This window comes from Capsicum annuum, chromosome 12 (assembly GCF_002878395.1).
Source record: "Capsicum annuum cultivar UCD-10X-F1 chromosome 12, UCD10Xv1.1, whole genome shotgun sequence".
NCBI classification, from domain to species: Eukaryota; Viridiplantae; Streptophyta; class Magnoliopsida; order Solanales; family Solanaceae; genus Capsicum; species Capsicum annuum.
In genome coordinates, this window is record NC_061122.1 from 56,916,784 (window position 1) to 56,931,347 (window position 14,564).

Consider the following 14,564-nt stretch of genomic DNA (forward strand, 5'->3'; position numbering starts at 1 on the left):
CACATCCCTAATATTGAAGATATGAGACGTGTGTGGCCTTTTTTCTATTTTAATAATTTATAGAATTCACTTTTTATAAATATTACATAATAAATTTATCTCCTCTATCTCAATTAATTTTTTTTTTTAAAAGTTCATTTCTTGATTTATTTTAATGGTCATGCAAAGCACGGACATATCATTTTCTTAACTGAAAAAACATGATTTTTTTCTTATACAATCACCTAGAGGAATTTTTTATAGATTAAAAAAAAAGGCACCATTTGAAATGCAAATATTCAAATTCGTAACTAAGACGTACTAACGTTAATTGTTGCAAAGAATTTTATGAAGATTATTTTTTGTTAACTTGAAACAACATGTGTTGATATTAGTGCATGTTACTTGAGAAAATTGAAGGAAAAGTGTCTTTTAAGTCTTGAATGAAGGATTGGTGACATTGACCAACAGATAGGGTCAAACATCATTAGGAAACTTGATTAAGGTAATTGTGGACTTGATTAATATTTTCAAAACTTTCTAATCTTTTAAAAAATACAAATCAGCCCAACCCACACCCCTCTTCAATCTAAATCAACCACTCTCTCCTCTCTCTCGACAGCTTCTCTTAACTCTCTCCCAACCAACAGTTCTGCAAAATTTCTTCCTTCAACCCCCGGCGACTTCTACCTCCAGCGACAAATAGTTGGGCTTCAAGTTCCTCTCTTCAATTCAAATCAACCGATCTCTCATCCCTCTTTCGACAACTTCTCTTAACTCTCTCCCAACCAACTGTTCTGTAAATTTCTCATTGCAATCCTTAGCGACTTCAACATCCAACTACAAATAGTTGGGCTTCGAGTTTCTTTTCTACTTCAACCTTCAATCGATGTGACAACCTTGCTCTCCGGCCATAACAGCTTCGAATTCTTCATCATTCCTTTTGTTCTTTTACAGGTAAAAATTTATGGCCTTTTTAGTTTTGAAGAAAACGAGGAACTTGAGCCAACTTCTCTTATAGTATTGGTTAAAAATTTCAATATTTGTTGCATTAATTTGAAATGAGGTCTGAATAAAATTCTAATTTCTGGTATTTCTTCTCTTTTTTTTTCGAAGTGAATTATGATATTTTGTTGTTTTTTGCATCTTTTTGAAGTTTGATTTTTATTGTTTGTTTTTATAAAAACAAAACTGCAATTTGGGTTGATTTGTTCTGTTTTTGTTCTTGGTAAAAATGGTGAAATTGCTATTTTTTTGTTGAACAAAATCGTGCTACTGTTTTTTATTTCCTTCGACAGATTACCCATCTGGTGCAATAAATTAACGATCTAATGCAACAAATTTATCATATGATGCAACAGATCAACCATCTGATGCACCAGAGGAACCATTAGATTACAATTCTGATGCAACAGATTAATTATCTGATGCAATAGATTAACTATCTGATACAACAGATTTACCATATATTACAACAGATTAGGCATCGGATAAAAAATCAGATGCAACTAATTAATCATCTGGTGCAACGGAAGAACGGTCAGATTAATGATCCGATGCAACAGATGAACCTCCTATTGGATTAACTATCTGATGCAATAGATTTATCATATGTTGCAACAGATTAAGCATCGAATAAAAAACCTGGTGCAACTAATTAACCATCTGGTGCAATGGAAGAACCATCAGATTAATGATCCGATGCAACAGATGAACCTTCTGTTGGATAAAATCCTATCAACTTTTCCAATAGGAAATATTCAAAACTTGATTTTTCCAACTGATCATTCATCTGCCATAATAGACGACCCTATATTGGAAGAAATCTAAACAATATTGATCATAGATAACTGTTCCAATAGATCACTCACGTGTTACAATAGATGTGTGACCTATTGCATAGATCATTCATCTTTCTCAATAGATGAGTGATATGTTTTGTATTGTCGCAATGGATTACTCAGTCGTTGCTGCAGGTTAGTTAATTGCTCTGACAGATCACTCATATGTTGCAACAGATGTGTAATCTGTTGCACAAACCATTTATCTTTCTCAATAAATAAGTGATATATTTTGTATCATCATAACAAATTACTCCGCCGTAGCTACAGACTATTTAACTGTTCCAACAGATCACTCATATGTTACAATAAATGATGTCATAATAGATGTGTGATCTGTTGCACAGACCATTTATCTTTCTCAACAGATAAGTGGTATGTTTTTTATTATTGCAACAGATTACTCAGCCATTGCTACAGGTTATTTAACTGTTCCAATAGATCACTCACATGTTACAACAGATGATGTTGCAACAGATGTATGATCTGCTGCATAGAATATTTATTTTTCTTAACAGATGAGTGATTTGTTTTGTATTATCATAATAGATTACTCATCCGTTGAAACAAGTTATTTAACTGTCACAATGGATCACTTATATGTCGCAACAATGTGTAATATGTTGCACAGACGATTCATCTATCTTAAAAGATAAGTGATATGTTTTGTATTATTGTAATAGATTACTCATCCACTGCAACAGTTTGATTATATGCTGCAACAGATATACTACCTGGTGTAATAAATCAGTAATCTGTTGCAACTGTTATTTTACTGTTTTGCTTATTTGATTTACTGTTATTCTTTTTTAACGATGCATTAATCAACTATAATATATTTTTTATGTTCCTGTTAATTTTAGATAATATGGTTCCCAAAAGAACAGAAATCAAATCAAGTCTAAGTAAAGGATCAAGTGAAGCAGCTAGGCTACATCCACCACTCTATGAGCTTACTTTACAAGCGTTATCTCAATCGGGAGTAGAATATGATGAACATGGGGATGAGGAATATTTCAAAAGAGATGATGCAAATGCTAATAGCCCTTCCACCGAAGAGTTGGTCAAAGACTTTAGCATTTATTATTATCCTGTGAGAATACAGTGTGATGGTGCCATAGATTTAACAAGTGATTTTGTGGTTAAGTTAGTCATGAGAAAATCTTTCGACCCCTTTAGAAAAATACTTTGAGAATAAAAGTTGGATGCTCATTTCAGGGACAGTTGCTTTGGGAAATATCTTGATTTGTCGGAGGACAACAATGCTCGTTTCCAAATGAAAATAGTATATAAACTTCTCAAGCGTAGGTTTATGTATGAAAACAAAGATAAGATGGATGAGGTATGGATAAATTACTATGGCATGCCAGTTTGTTTTGGTTGGTAGAAGTTTGCCATAGTTACTGGACTAAAATGTTATCCTCCTTCTCAAGTTATACCTATTCTAACCCAAAAAAAATTACCTCGCACACCCAAAAAAGGCAAAGGCAAGTTGTGTGATCATGATGACCTGGTGTCCATTGTTGGTCCAAGATTCAAAAATAAAAAATTGATAGAAGCGTTGAAAGGTAAAGGACTTTCAAAGAAGCACAAGCAGTTATTGTGCTTGGTTTGGTTTGTACATAATATTCTTTGGGCGAGAGACGTTAACAGCAACATAAGCCTCAATTTAATAAAGCTCTCCGAGGATCTTGAGGCGTTTAACAGCTATCCTTAGGAGTATGAAAGCTTCAAAATGACTGTCAAATATTTGTTGACTCCATTAGCGCCAAAAACAATCAACTTATATGGCTTCCCATGGGCTTTCATGATAAATATTTCTTTCTTCTATTATGATATCATTCATTTTTTCACTCAATAATGGTTTTGATTTATTGGCGTTATTTTATAGGCTTGGGCATTTGAAGCCATTCTTTATTTGAGACAACAAGTGAACTACTAGGAAGGAGTTTCCTGTCCAAGAATCTTGAGATGGTTGTCGGCCAAAACTGATAAAAATAAAATTTCTTGATCTCTTCAACCCCCCGAAAGATGCAGTAAGTATAATTATAATTAATTTTTTCTTTTAATTAATGATTTTTTTGAATGATCTAATCATCATTCTAATATATGTAATGATTTATGTTAGATTGTGCATTTGTCGCTAGTTCCAACCAATCGAGAGTTGAAGATGCCACTTTTTCTTACTTTACGATCTGTGCAAACTTTATCAGACCCTAAAGTCATCGACAAAATAAAAATGAAATTGTTTAGAATAACAGCCATTACAAGAAAAATAATTTTAGAGGGTGGGCTTGTTGTTGTTGATGATCTTAGTGGTGATGGAGATGTTGGTGGTGATAGTGGTGGTGTTTTTGGTGCTAATAATATTCCTCTTACAGTATTTAAAGCAAACCATTATGAGTATGATCATACTGGTTATATAGATTTTGTCTCTCTTAGCAAATGTTCTGCATGCAAATGTCAAGACTGCAGGGCGAAACATGATGTAGTGATTAATACTATTAAGGAATTAACTGCTTCTATAAAGGAATTGACATCTAAGAGGGGTCTCATTCTATCAAAGAGGATTTTATTTCCATCTGCTCCATTAGAGATTAGGCCTAAGAGGAGAAGGAGAGTGATTTCCAAGGCATTATCAAGCATCCAAAAAAGCAAAATTATAACTCCTTTATCTGTGTGTTGTAATGAGCAACGTACAATATCCAAAGGAGAGCAGCACAAGGTGAAGAAGGTGAATATATATGTTTTCCAACTGACAAAACAAACAGACACATATTTATTTCAACAGATGACACATTTGTTGAAAATTATCAAACAGATATATACATCTGTTGCAATAGTTGACTAACTTGTTACACCAGATAAAGTATCTAGTGCAACATATGTCTCTTCTGTTTTAGCAAATCAAATAGCTCTTCATACCGCTTTTATTTGTACCAATAGACGACCTATCTGCTACAATAGATGATTCATATGTTGCAATGGATGGTTCATCCATTGGAAATTATCATACATGGTCTTTCTCATGTAGAAATTTGTCTCAATAGTTGATTCATTATTGCAACAAAAATATAATTTGTTTGGGACAATTTAAAATGAGAGGAAGACTTGTTTGATTTGCTAGAAGAGATGAGTTATCCTTTTTCATTTTGTTGTATCTCTACAATTAGCATTGACCAGTTCTGGCTTTCCAGGTGGATGTAGAAAAAGCTACTGCTGAACAGCATTAACAATATGCTACTCTTTCTATGGAAATACGGAGAACAGAAAGCGCAAAAATCGTACGTAAGCGATAATAAAAAATCACAATGAGCAAAGCCGAATTCCATAGCACCGGATGAAGAACAACTTATCCATACTGAGAACATCTTTATAGCTTGAGCCTATCAAAGTAATCCTTGGAAGTGTACTTAAATTTTTGTTAATGTATTTATTGAGATCTATACCCATAACAATTTTTTTACATTTCATTTATTCATTGACTTATTTCAGCTAATTTATGAAGGCTTCAATTTATTTTATTTTGTCTATGAATTTTATTTATTCTTTAGATTTGAACTTATTAATTAAAAGGAATACTAGATTCAAATATTGCAACAGATAATGTATCTGTTGCAACAGATGACACATCTATTGGAAAAATCGAACAGATTTAGACATATGTTGCAACAGGTAGGTAATCTGTTGGAATTTATCAAACAGATCTTTCCACTGTTGCAACATATGGACTTAAATGAAAACATAGAGATAATGCATTAGATGACCAACCTATTGCAACAGATAAACTATATGTCAGAACAGGTAGAATAACTGTTACAACGGAAGGAGAATCTGTTGCACTATAAAAATTCAACTTTCGTTGGACATAAAAAGTTACCACAACGTGTAAAAAGATTAAAGTGAATTAAATTGAAATAAAAAAGGCAGAACCCATCGACGGTGTTCAGTTCAAACACCTAAAATAAAATAGGCATCAAGTAGACAGTGTTCATTTTAAACACGTAAAATAAAATAGGCATCAATTGTGTCAGTCTGGCACATTTTGCTAACTTGCCGTCACTTGGCCCCCAATGGTCATTTTCTCCACCATTGTCTTATATATTCATCTTCCTCCTAAAATTTAATCCTAAATTCCCAAATCTTCTTCTTCATCGTCATCTTTTTTTATCTATCCAAATTCTTCAAATTATTTCTTTTATTTTTTCCAACTGAGCTTGCAATGTCGAGCGCATCTTTCACTATTTATTGTGATAAAGATTTTCGATATTGTAAGTGCGGTTATGAAGCTCTGTTAAAGACTTCTTGGACTCAACAAAATTCGAGTCATAGGTTTTTTACTTGTAAGATTTCAAAGGTAATATTTTTTTATTTAATTAGTTGATTAATTATTGACTTGTAATTATTTTATAATTGTGTTCTCTTTTTTATAGAAATTGGGTGGATGCGATTACTTTGATTGGTATGAAGAACGACACCCTTCATAAGCAAATTGTGTAACTTGGGGTTTGTTGAACAAAGTCAAGGCTTCTGAAGAGAAACAAAATTGAGCAAGAAGATACTACATTGTTATCGTTATTGTTACTGGTTTGGTGTTGTTGGGCATATGGATATTCAAGCCTAATTGATGAAATTTTCATGGTGGTGTGTGTATTTGGTACTGGTTTAGTGTTGTCGAGCACATGGATATTCAAGCATAACTGTTGGAAAATATAAAAAAATTTAGGTATATGTTGTAAAATTTAGGTCATCTGTTGGAAATTATCAAATAGGCTTTCCCACTGTTGCAACAGATTAGACTTAGATTATTAGATTATTCATAGAAATAACATCGGCGTAATACAATAGATGATCAACCTATTGCAACAGATAAACTGTATGCCAAAATAGATTAAATATATTTTACAACAGATTAACAATCTATTGCATTATAAAAAACTCAACTTTCATCAGCAAAAAATTATTGCCAGTATATGTACATGTAATAAAGTGAAGGGTGACTTAAAATTAAAAATTGCTATTTCACAAGCTCTTCTATATACATAGGCTTCAAGCGTCCAGTTAGTACCCTATAAGCCCAGACCTCTTGCAGGTTTGCCACAGTGTTGTCGCATAGAAAAGTTGTTGGCTCGACTATTTCTGTGCCGGTCAGTAAACATTCGATGTGTGCAAGAGCGTACGAACCGCTCGCTTTAGCGGCATCATCTTTTGGAACGATCATTCCCTTGTTTTGACCTTCAAAATCCCATGATTTCTTCATCAACACTTTCTTTGGAAAATGATTCATCAGTTTACTCTCCCTCAACAAGATGGGCAACAGCACCATCAGTGGCTCCACGAGGAGAAAAAGATCAAAATTATCGATGAGAGGTACATTAGAGTCATAAACATTGATCATTCCCTCCTTGAGTACTATCTCAACAGCCCAATGATGTATGACATTCATGCTAATGACTGTAAAAATCCTTTTTGCCTTGATCCAGCTCTTGTCGTGTGGATTTGACCTCTCCCTTCTAACATATTTTATCATTTTTTCTTCATCTGAGACCAACGTAGGAAATAGGAAATCAAGTCCCACACCAAGGGCTAACGCCTCCCCATTGAGTTGATCGTACCTATCCTTGATCTTCTTGCAGAAGTCGAGGTCTATTATCCTATCGACAACATCATAAGCTTCCCGATACATTAATTGCCTTTTTCTCATGAGCCAGAGAATTATGTCAAATGCTATGATATAAGAAGTCAATTTTTAAATAGGTTAGTAATTGTAAAGATGCAATGGATGATCCATCTGTTGCATAGGGTTCTCTGAATCAATAATCTAATGCAACTTATGCAACAGATGGATAATAAGTTGCAACAAAACCACTACCAGTTGCACCAGTATACCCAGCTGTTGCAACAGATGTGAAATTTATTGTGTAACTTCATCTTCATATGGTAGATTAGAAGGGATAGTTAGGCAAGTAAACTTGCCTTGTCCTTGTATGACATACATATATCAATCATAGTCTGGAAGTCTTGGGGGAGGGGGGGGGGGGGGGGGAAGGGAGGCCTGGATCTCTTTTCTCTTCGACGCCAAGTTCCATGCATATGTCCACCTTCTTGACTGGCCCCTAAACTTTAACTACTTTTGGAGAGGGAGGAATTGTAATTTCTTTTGATTTTCGACCAGAGAGTATGCCTCTAATTGCTCTTTTCTTTCTCCTAACCAACACTGTAGGAGTGTGTGGATCCCTCACCTTCTTGGATGGTATGACACACCTTTTTGATTTGAATTCCTTGATAGCTTTAGAGATAGCCTCTACTTTTTCAAAGAGTTTATCCTGTCTATCCTTGCACTCTTCGCATTCGGAACGAGAACACGAGGGTAAAGAGGGGTAAAAGGGACCTAAGTAAGGGCAAAAGGGGTGTTTTCAAATATATTTATTCTTTCTTAAGCATCAACATGCTCATCATCATGTGTGGTAGCAGCATAAGCATGCCTGCTACCAACACTAACAACTCCACCAGAAGAAGCACCTGGATCTGCCTTAGTAAAAGGTTGGTCATGAAAAGCCTCAATATTAGGCTGACCTTGCCTAACTGCTCTTTTTATGATTGTTGCCCCAGTCAATTCCTTCTTTATTAACTCTACCATTGCGTCTGTTATAGTATCAACATGACCTAGAGTATTATAAGAAGTCATCACCGACTCCTCCTCAGTTGGCACGATCCATGGATGCACAACCTATAAAAAAGAAAAAAAAGACAGATGCATTTAAATCATATAATATAATAATTTTTAGAGTTAGGCTATATTTTAAAAAAAGGGCCCATCTGTTGCATAGTTTGCAGTATATGGTTAAAATCTATTTGAGTCTGGTTCAGAGAAACAGAGTAACACATGAATAAGGTGATGCAAAATGTCAATCATTTGTTGCAACAGTTTCATAAGATGGGTAATCGGTTATGCAACAGATGATCTATACATCGCAATAGATGAACAATATGTTATCAGATTACACATCTGTTGCATAATTTGTAGTAGATGGTTAATTTGTTAAGAGTCGGGTTTAGAGAACCAAAGCAACAGATGGGTAATCTGATGCAAGATATACCCTGTCGCAATAGATGTTCTATCTAGTGCATCAGATATAACATCTGTTGCACCAGATATAACAACTGCTTAATATCTTTCTTTGAGTAAAATTATTTTCTTGAAGAAGACATACTGCATCATCCAGAGGGTTAAAGAGATCATTCTCTTAATATTGGTGTTGCTCTTTGCAGCCAACCACCTAAATATCCTTGGATGAGAAACCTCATTCAGGTAATCCATTAACTGCTTTTGGAGGGGAAGAATGACTTCAAATGCTCAAGCTTAAAAAATGTAGACAGGAAGCAAGCAAAAAAAAAGTTGTAATAACTATATTCAATATAAATTAATGGATAAGTAAAATTAGTGAGTAATTTTACCATGAATGCCCAAGGAAAGCTGTATAATGTGCTCGTTCTTGAGGATAGCTTTGTCAGTAAATATTGGACAGTTAAGTAGAAGCTATCATATCCCCAGGGATAATTGTTGAATTTATCAAAATCATCAGTACGCACCAAAAAATCATCTTCTATGACCTTGTTGATGTCTCTTGACAATATAACCAAATGGGCAAACCAAACTAAGCACAATTGCTCCCTGTACTACTCTGGTATGGTTTTATCCTTGAAATCTGTCAACAAATCCAATGCTTTATAGCCACGTCGAGCAATGTCAAGCAACCCATCTATTTTTCCTTGCATTTTCTTGACTTGGATCTTTTGCGGGGTGGTGGTCCTCCTAGACGATGGTATCTTAAGCCCATCACTATGGAAAACTCTTGCAAGCCAAAACAAATAGGCATGCCACAGTAGTTGATCCAGATTTCATCCATCTCCTTTTTCCCCCCTCCTTCATAACTTTATCATCTCCCACATACTTGATCCTGACATACTATCATCATAGAAAAATAGATACGGGCAGAGGGGTCCTCAGGCAGCTCAAGAAAGCGTCCAAAGCAGCTCTTCTTAAAAAGTCCGCCTATGTTTTCGTTTTTCATAATTTTCATAAAATATTCAAAATTTTTCCCCGTCTAACATTTAAGTACAATTTGACCAGTTAGTTGTTTTGCTTCTGGGTCATTTATACGCATCGCAACTTGAAACCTGTCAATACTCAAAGTTTTGACAGGATCATGCTGGGATATCGATATTAATTCACGTCCCATTAGTGATCCATTATCATCATGTTGATGATCATCCTCTTTATCTTTTTCACTCTCTAATTCCTCTTCTTTCTCACTTTCATTTTCTTCATCACCATCTACAAACCCTTGTCCACCTCCCTTAACATTGTTTTCATATCTCTCTTTAGCCTTACTTTTCCCTGACTGAGATTGTTCAGGAAGTTCCTTCGAAACCCTCTATATTGTAGACTTTTTTTTGGATGGTCAGACGTTGATCCACTTTCGCTTTCTTTTCTTTTGGGAGACGTGTTTTACCTACAAACAAAGAAAAACAAAAATTATATTACAATTGATGTATGCATAAATTTTAAAAAATACATTACAAATACTATGAATACCAACACACCAACAAGAACCACCACAAACACCACCAACCAATGCCAACAAATAAATACCACGAATACCGATACCACCGACAGCCACCACAAACACCACCAACCAATGCTACCACCAGTGCCACCACGACGACCACGAACACCACCACCACAAACACCATCCAACAATACCATGACAGTCAACAGAATACTGCGACGTAAACTAGGGATTTCTCAAGTTCTTCCTATGATTTTACCATCAAAACTCAAAATTGTAAACCCATTCTCAAAGATAATACAACTAAAAGTTTTATTTGTCATCATTAACTTAAAAATCCTTATTTTTTTTAGAAAAAATAATAAAAATAGAGCTCTTATCAAACTCTGTTGCCTATGAAGACAAAGAAAATAATTGATACAAGCAAGAATAAAGTAAAAAATAACACCTATATGGTCGAAAATAAGAAGAAAAATGATCTGTTGTGGATAGTTGAGCAAATTTGTTGAGTAGTTGTTGTTTGTACTGTATTGTTAAGTAAGAATAAGAGAGAAAGAGCGAGACCTCAAGATTTGAAATGATAAAATATTTTGTATAGGTTGATTTGTATTTTGGAAAAGAATGACAAGTTTTGAAAATGTTAATTTGGTCTGAATTGATCTTAATTATTTTTAAAATCATAAAATATATGCATAATTTTTAACTCTCTCATCATACAATTGTCAAAAGGGTAATTCAATTGAAATTATATAAAAACAATTGAAGTTGTAGTTGAACGAGTACTTTAGTTGACCCTATGAAAGCTCACCCTTGGTCCTAGATTAATTAATTTAGGTATTATTAGTATAACATATGAACTCAATTGAAATTGTAAAAAATAAATGTTCAACATACTGCATCAGATTTCTTATATGTTGTAAATTATCAATCAGATTAGGTAACAACAGATTATAAATTTTTTGTAAATTATCAAACAAATTAAGTCATCTGTTGCAACAAATTACCCATCTGTTGTAAATTATCAAATGGATTATCATATGTCGTAACAGATTACCTATATGTTGTAAATTATCAAATAGGCGCTACCATTTGTTGTTGCTGACTCTATGAGAACTCACCCCTAGTCCCAGATTATTCAATTAAGGTATTAGCACCCTAGTTCTAGATTAATCAATTAAAGTATTAGTCTAATATATGAGGTAGTAAGAATCGTTTTGGCTCAGATTTATCGATCAACGACTCTGTTCGCGAGAAATGTAGTACCGTCTCATCATGCAATTGCCAAAAGACTCAATTGAAGTTGTAATTGAACCTATGAGAACTCACACCTAGTCCTAGATTAGTCAATCAATGTATTTGTACCCTAGTCCTAGATTAACCAATTAAGGTATTAGTCTAATATATGAGGTAGTAAGAATCAGTTCGGTTCAAAGTGATCGATCAAAGGCTCTGGTAGAGAGAAATGTAATACCATTTTATCATGTAATTGCCAAAAGACTCAATTGAAGTTTTAGTTGACCCTATGATGACTCACATTCAATTAAGGTATTAGTCTAACATATTAACTCAATTGAATTATATATAAACAAATGTTCAACCTATTGCAACAGATGTCTTTTCTGTTGGATCAAATAAAATAGATTATGTAATTTGTTGCAACATATTACACATCTGTTGTAAACTATCAAACATATTACATCATTTGTTGCAACAGATCATGAATCTGTTGTAAACTATCAAATATATTAAGTCATCTGTTGCGACAGATTACCCATCTATTGTAACTTATCAAATTGATTAAGTCATGTCGCAATAGATTACCTATCTATTATAAATTATCAAATAGGTGCTGTCATCTATTGTAGTTAACATTACGAGAACTCACCCCTAGTCCTAGATTAATCAATTAAGGTTTTAGTTGAACATATGAGGTAGTAAGAATCAGTTTGGCTTAGAGTGATCGATCGACGACTCTTGTCGGGAGGAATGCAGTACCGTCTCATCATGCAATTGCCAAAAGACTTAATTGAAGTTATAGTTGACCCTATGAGAAGTCACCCCTAGTCCTAGATTATTCAATTAAGGTATTAATACCCTGTCCTAGATTAATCAATTAAGGTATTAGTTGAGCATATGAGGTAGTAAGAATCAATTCGGCTTAGAGTTATCGACAACGACTCTGGTTGGGAGGAACGCAGTACCATCTCATCATGCAATTGCCAAAAGACTCAATTGAAGTTGTAGTTGACCCTATGAGAACTCACCCCTAGTCCTATATTATTTAATTAAGGTATTAGTACCCTAGTCTTAGATTAATCAATTAAGGTATTAGTCTAACATATAAGGTAGTAAGAATCGGTTTGGCTCAGAGTGATCAATCGATGACTCTAGTCAGGAGTAATGCAATACCATCTCATCATGCAATTGCCAAAAGAATTAATTGAAGTTGTTGTTGACCCTATGAGAACTCAAATTCAATTAAGGTATTAGTCTAACATATGAACTCAATTGAAATTATATATAAACAAATGTTCAACCTGTTGCAATAGATGTCTTTTCTGTTGGATCAAATCAAACAGATTAGGTAATCTGTTGTAATATATTACACATCTGTTGTAAACTATCAAATAGATTACGTCATTTATTGCGACAGATCACGAATCTGTTGTAAACTATCAAACAGATTAAGTCATCTATTTCACTTAAATATTTTAAGATTTTTTTTTAAAAGAAATTTAGGTATTTCTTGTCTGAGATAAAAAATTTAAAATACTAAGGCGGTAAAATATATTACTTGGTACTATTTGGATAACTCAAAAGTCTCATGAGTAAGTAGTTTTATCTGGTCTTTTCAATGTCACCGTCTCCTCGTGCCCCTCAAAAGTTATTAATGAATATTTAAAACCCCCCATATCTAGAACTCTCTCTCCTTCAGTCATAAAGTAGTCTAGACTCAACTCATTACTCTTCTTTATTTTCTATTCTCAATTATCTTTATTTTTTTCCTCTCTTTTCTCTTTTCTTTTGAATGAGGATCCTTTAGGATCTCAACCAATAAATATCTTTTCTCAACTGAACTGGATGTTCTGATTCGTTTGCTTTTTTGACATTGTAGGTACGATTCACTGTTCACTTTTCATCTCATCTTTTTTTTTGTATGTCATTTAAATTAGATATTTACATCTGTTGCTATTAATGATTTATCCATTATCAGTTTTCTATTTATTGAGAAAATTGAAGGAAAGGTAACTTTTAAATCTTGAATGAACAAAATGTTGTTTTTATTAAAATATGCAAGAAAAGTCATCTGTTGGGAGAACTTAAAAAGCCTTGTTGTCAGTATAGTTTTTTTTTATGTCTTTTGTTTGGTACTTTGGTGGTGCTGTTGTTGGGAGTGGTGGTTGTGTTGGAACATGTGATGTTTGTGTTGTGGATGGTGTTGGAACATATGGTATTGTTTTTTTGTTGTTGATGCTGTTGTTGGTGTTGTTTCAACAGTTTCCTCAACTGTTGCAACTGATAAATTAGCTGTTGTAACAGACGGAGCAACTGTTTGAAGAAATCAAACCAGTAGCAAGGCTGGTTTGATTTATTCCAATAGATGACCCATCTATTGCAATATGTCATCCATCATTTGCAACAATGCTTCCACGGTTGAACAGATGAGTAATTTGTTGCATCATGTTGGTCATCTGTTGATTCACTCAATTTTGTGTTACCCTTTGATAGAGTTCTTTTTGTTTTCTTTTTGTTCTTCTCTTGTTTGACATCAAATGTATTTCTCTTGTTAGCAGATAAAAGAAAGTGAAACTGGATCCACTTTTGCCCATCCAACATTAAAGGCTAGAGTAAAGATGGTTTCAGAGAAATAAGCTGCTTGCAGATGGAACCACTTCATATGTGGGAGGTATGTATTACTGATCAACCTATCATGAAAACACACATCTAGTACAATGATTTTGTGAATGTTTGTTCTTTTCCTATTAGGCATTAATCCTTCTAACAAGATATGGCATTTTACAGTTAAGATTGTTATGTTCGAACTGGTAAGGCTGAGGGACCAAGATGGTGGTATCGATACCCCATTACAATTTAATGATGGTTCATGCTTATATTTTTATGTTAAGTTTGGGGAAGGGTTTAAGTTTTTGGCGGCATTGTAAACATCTAA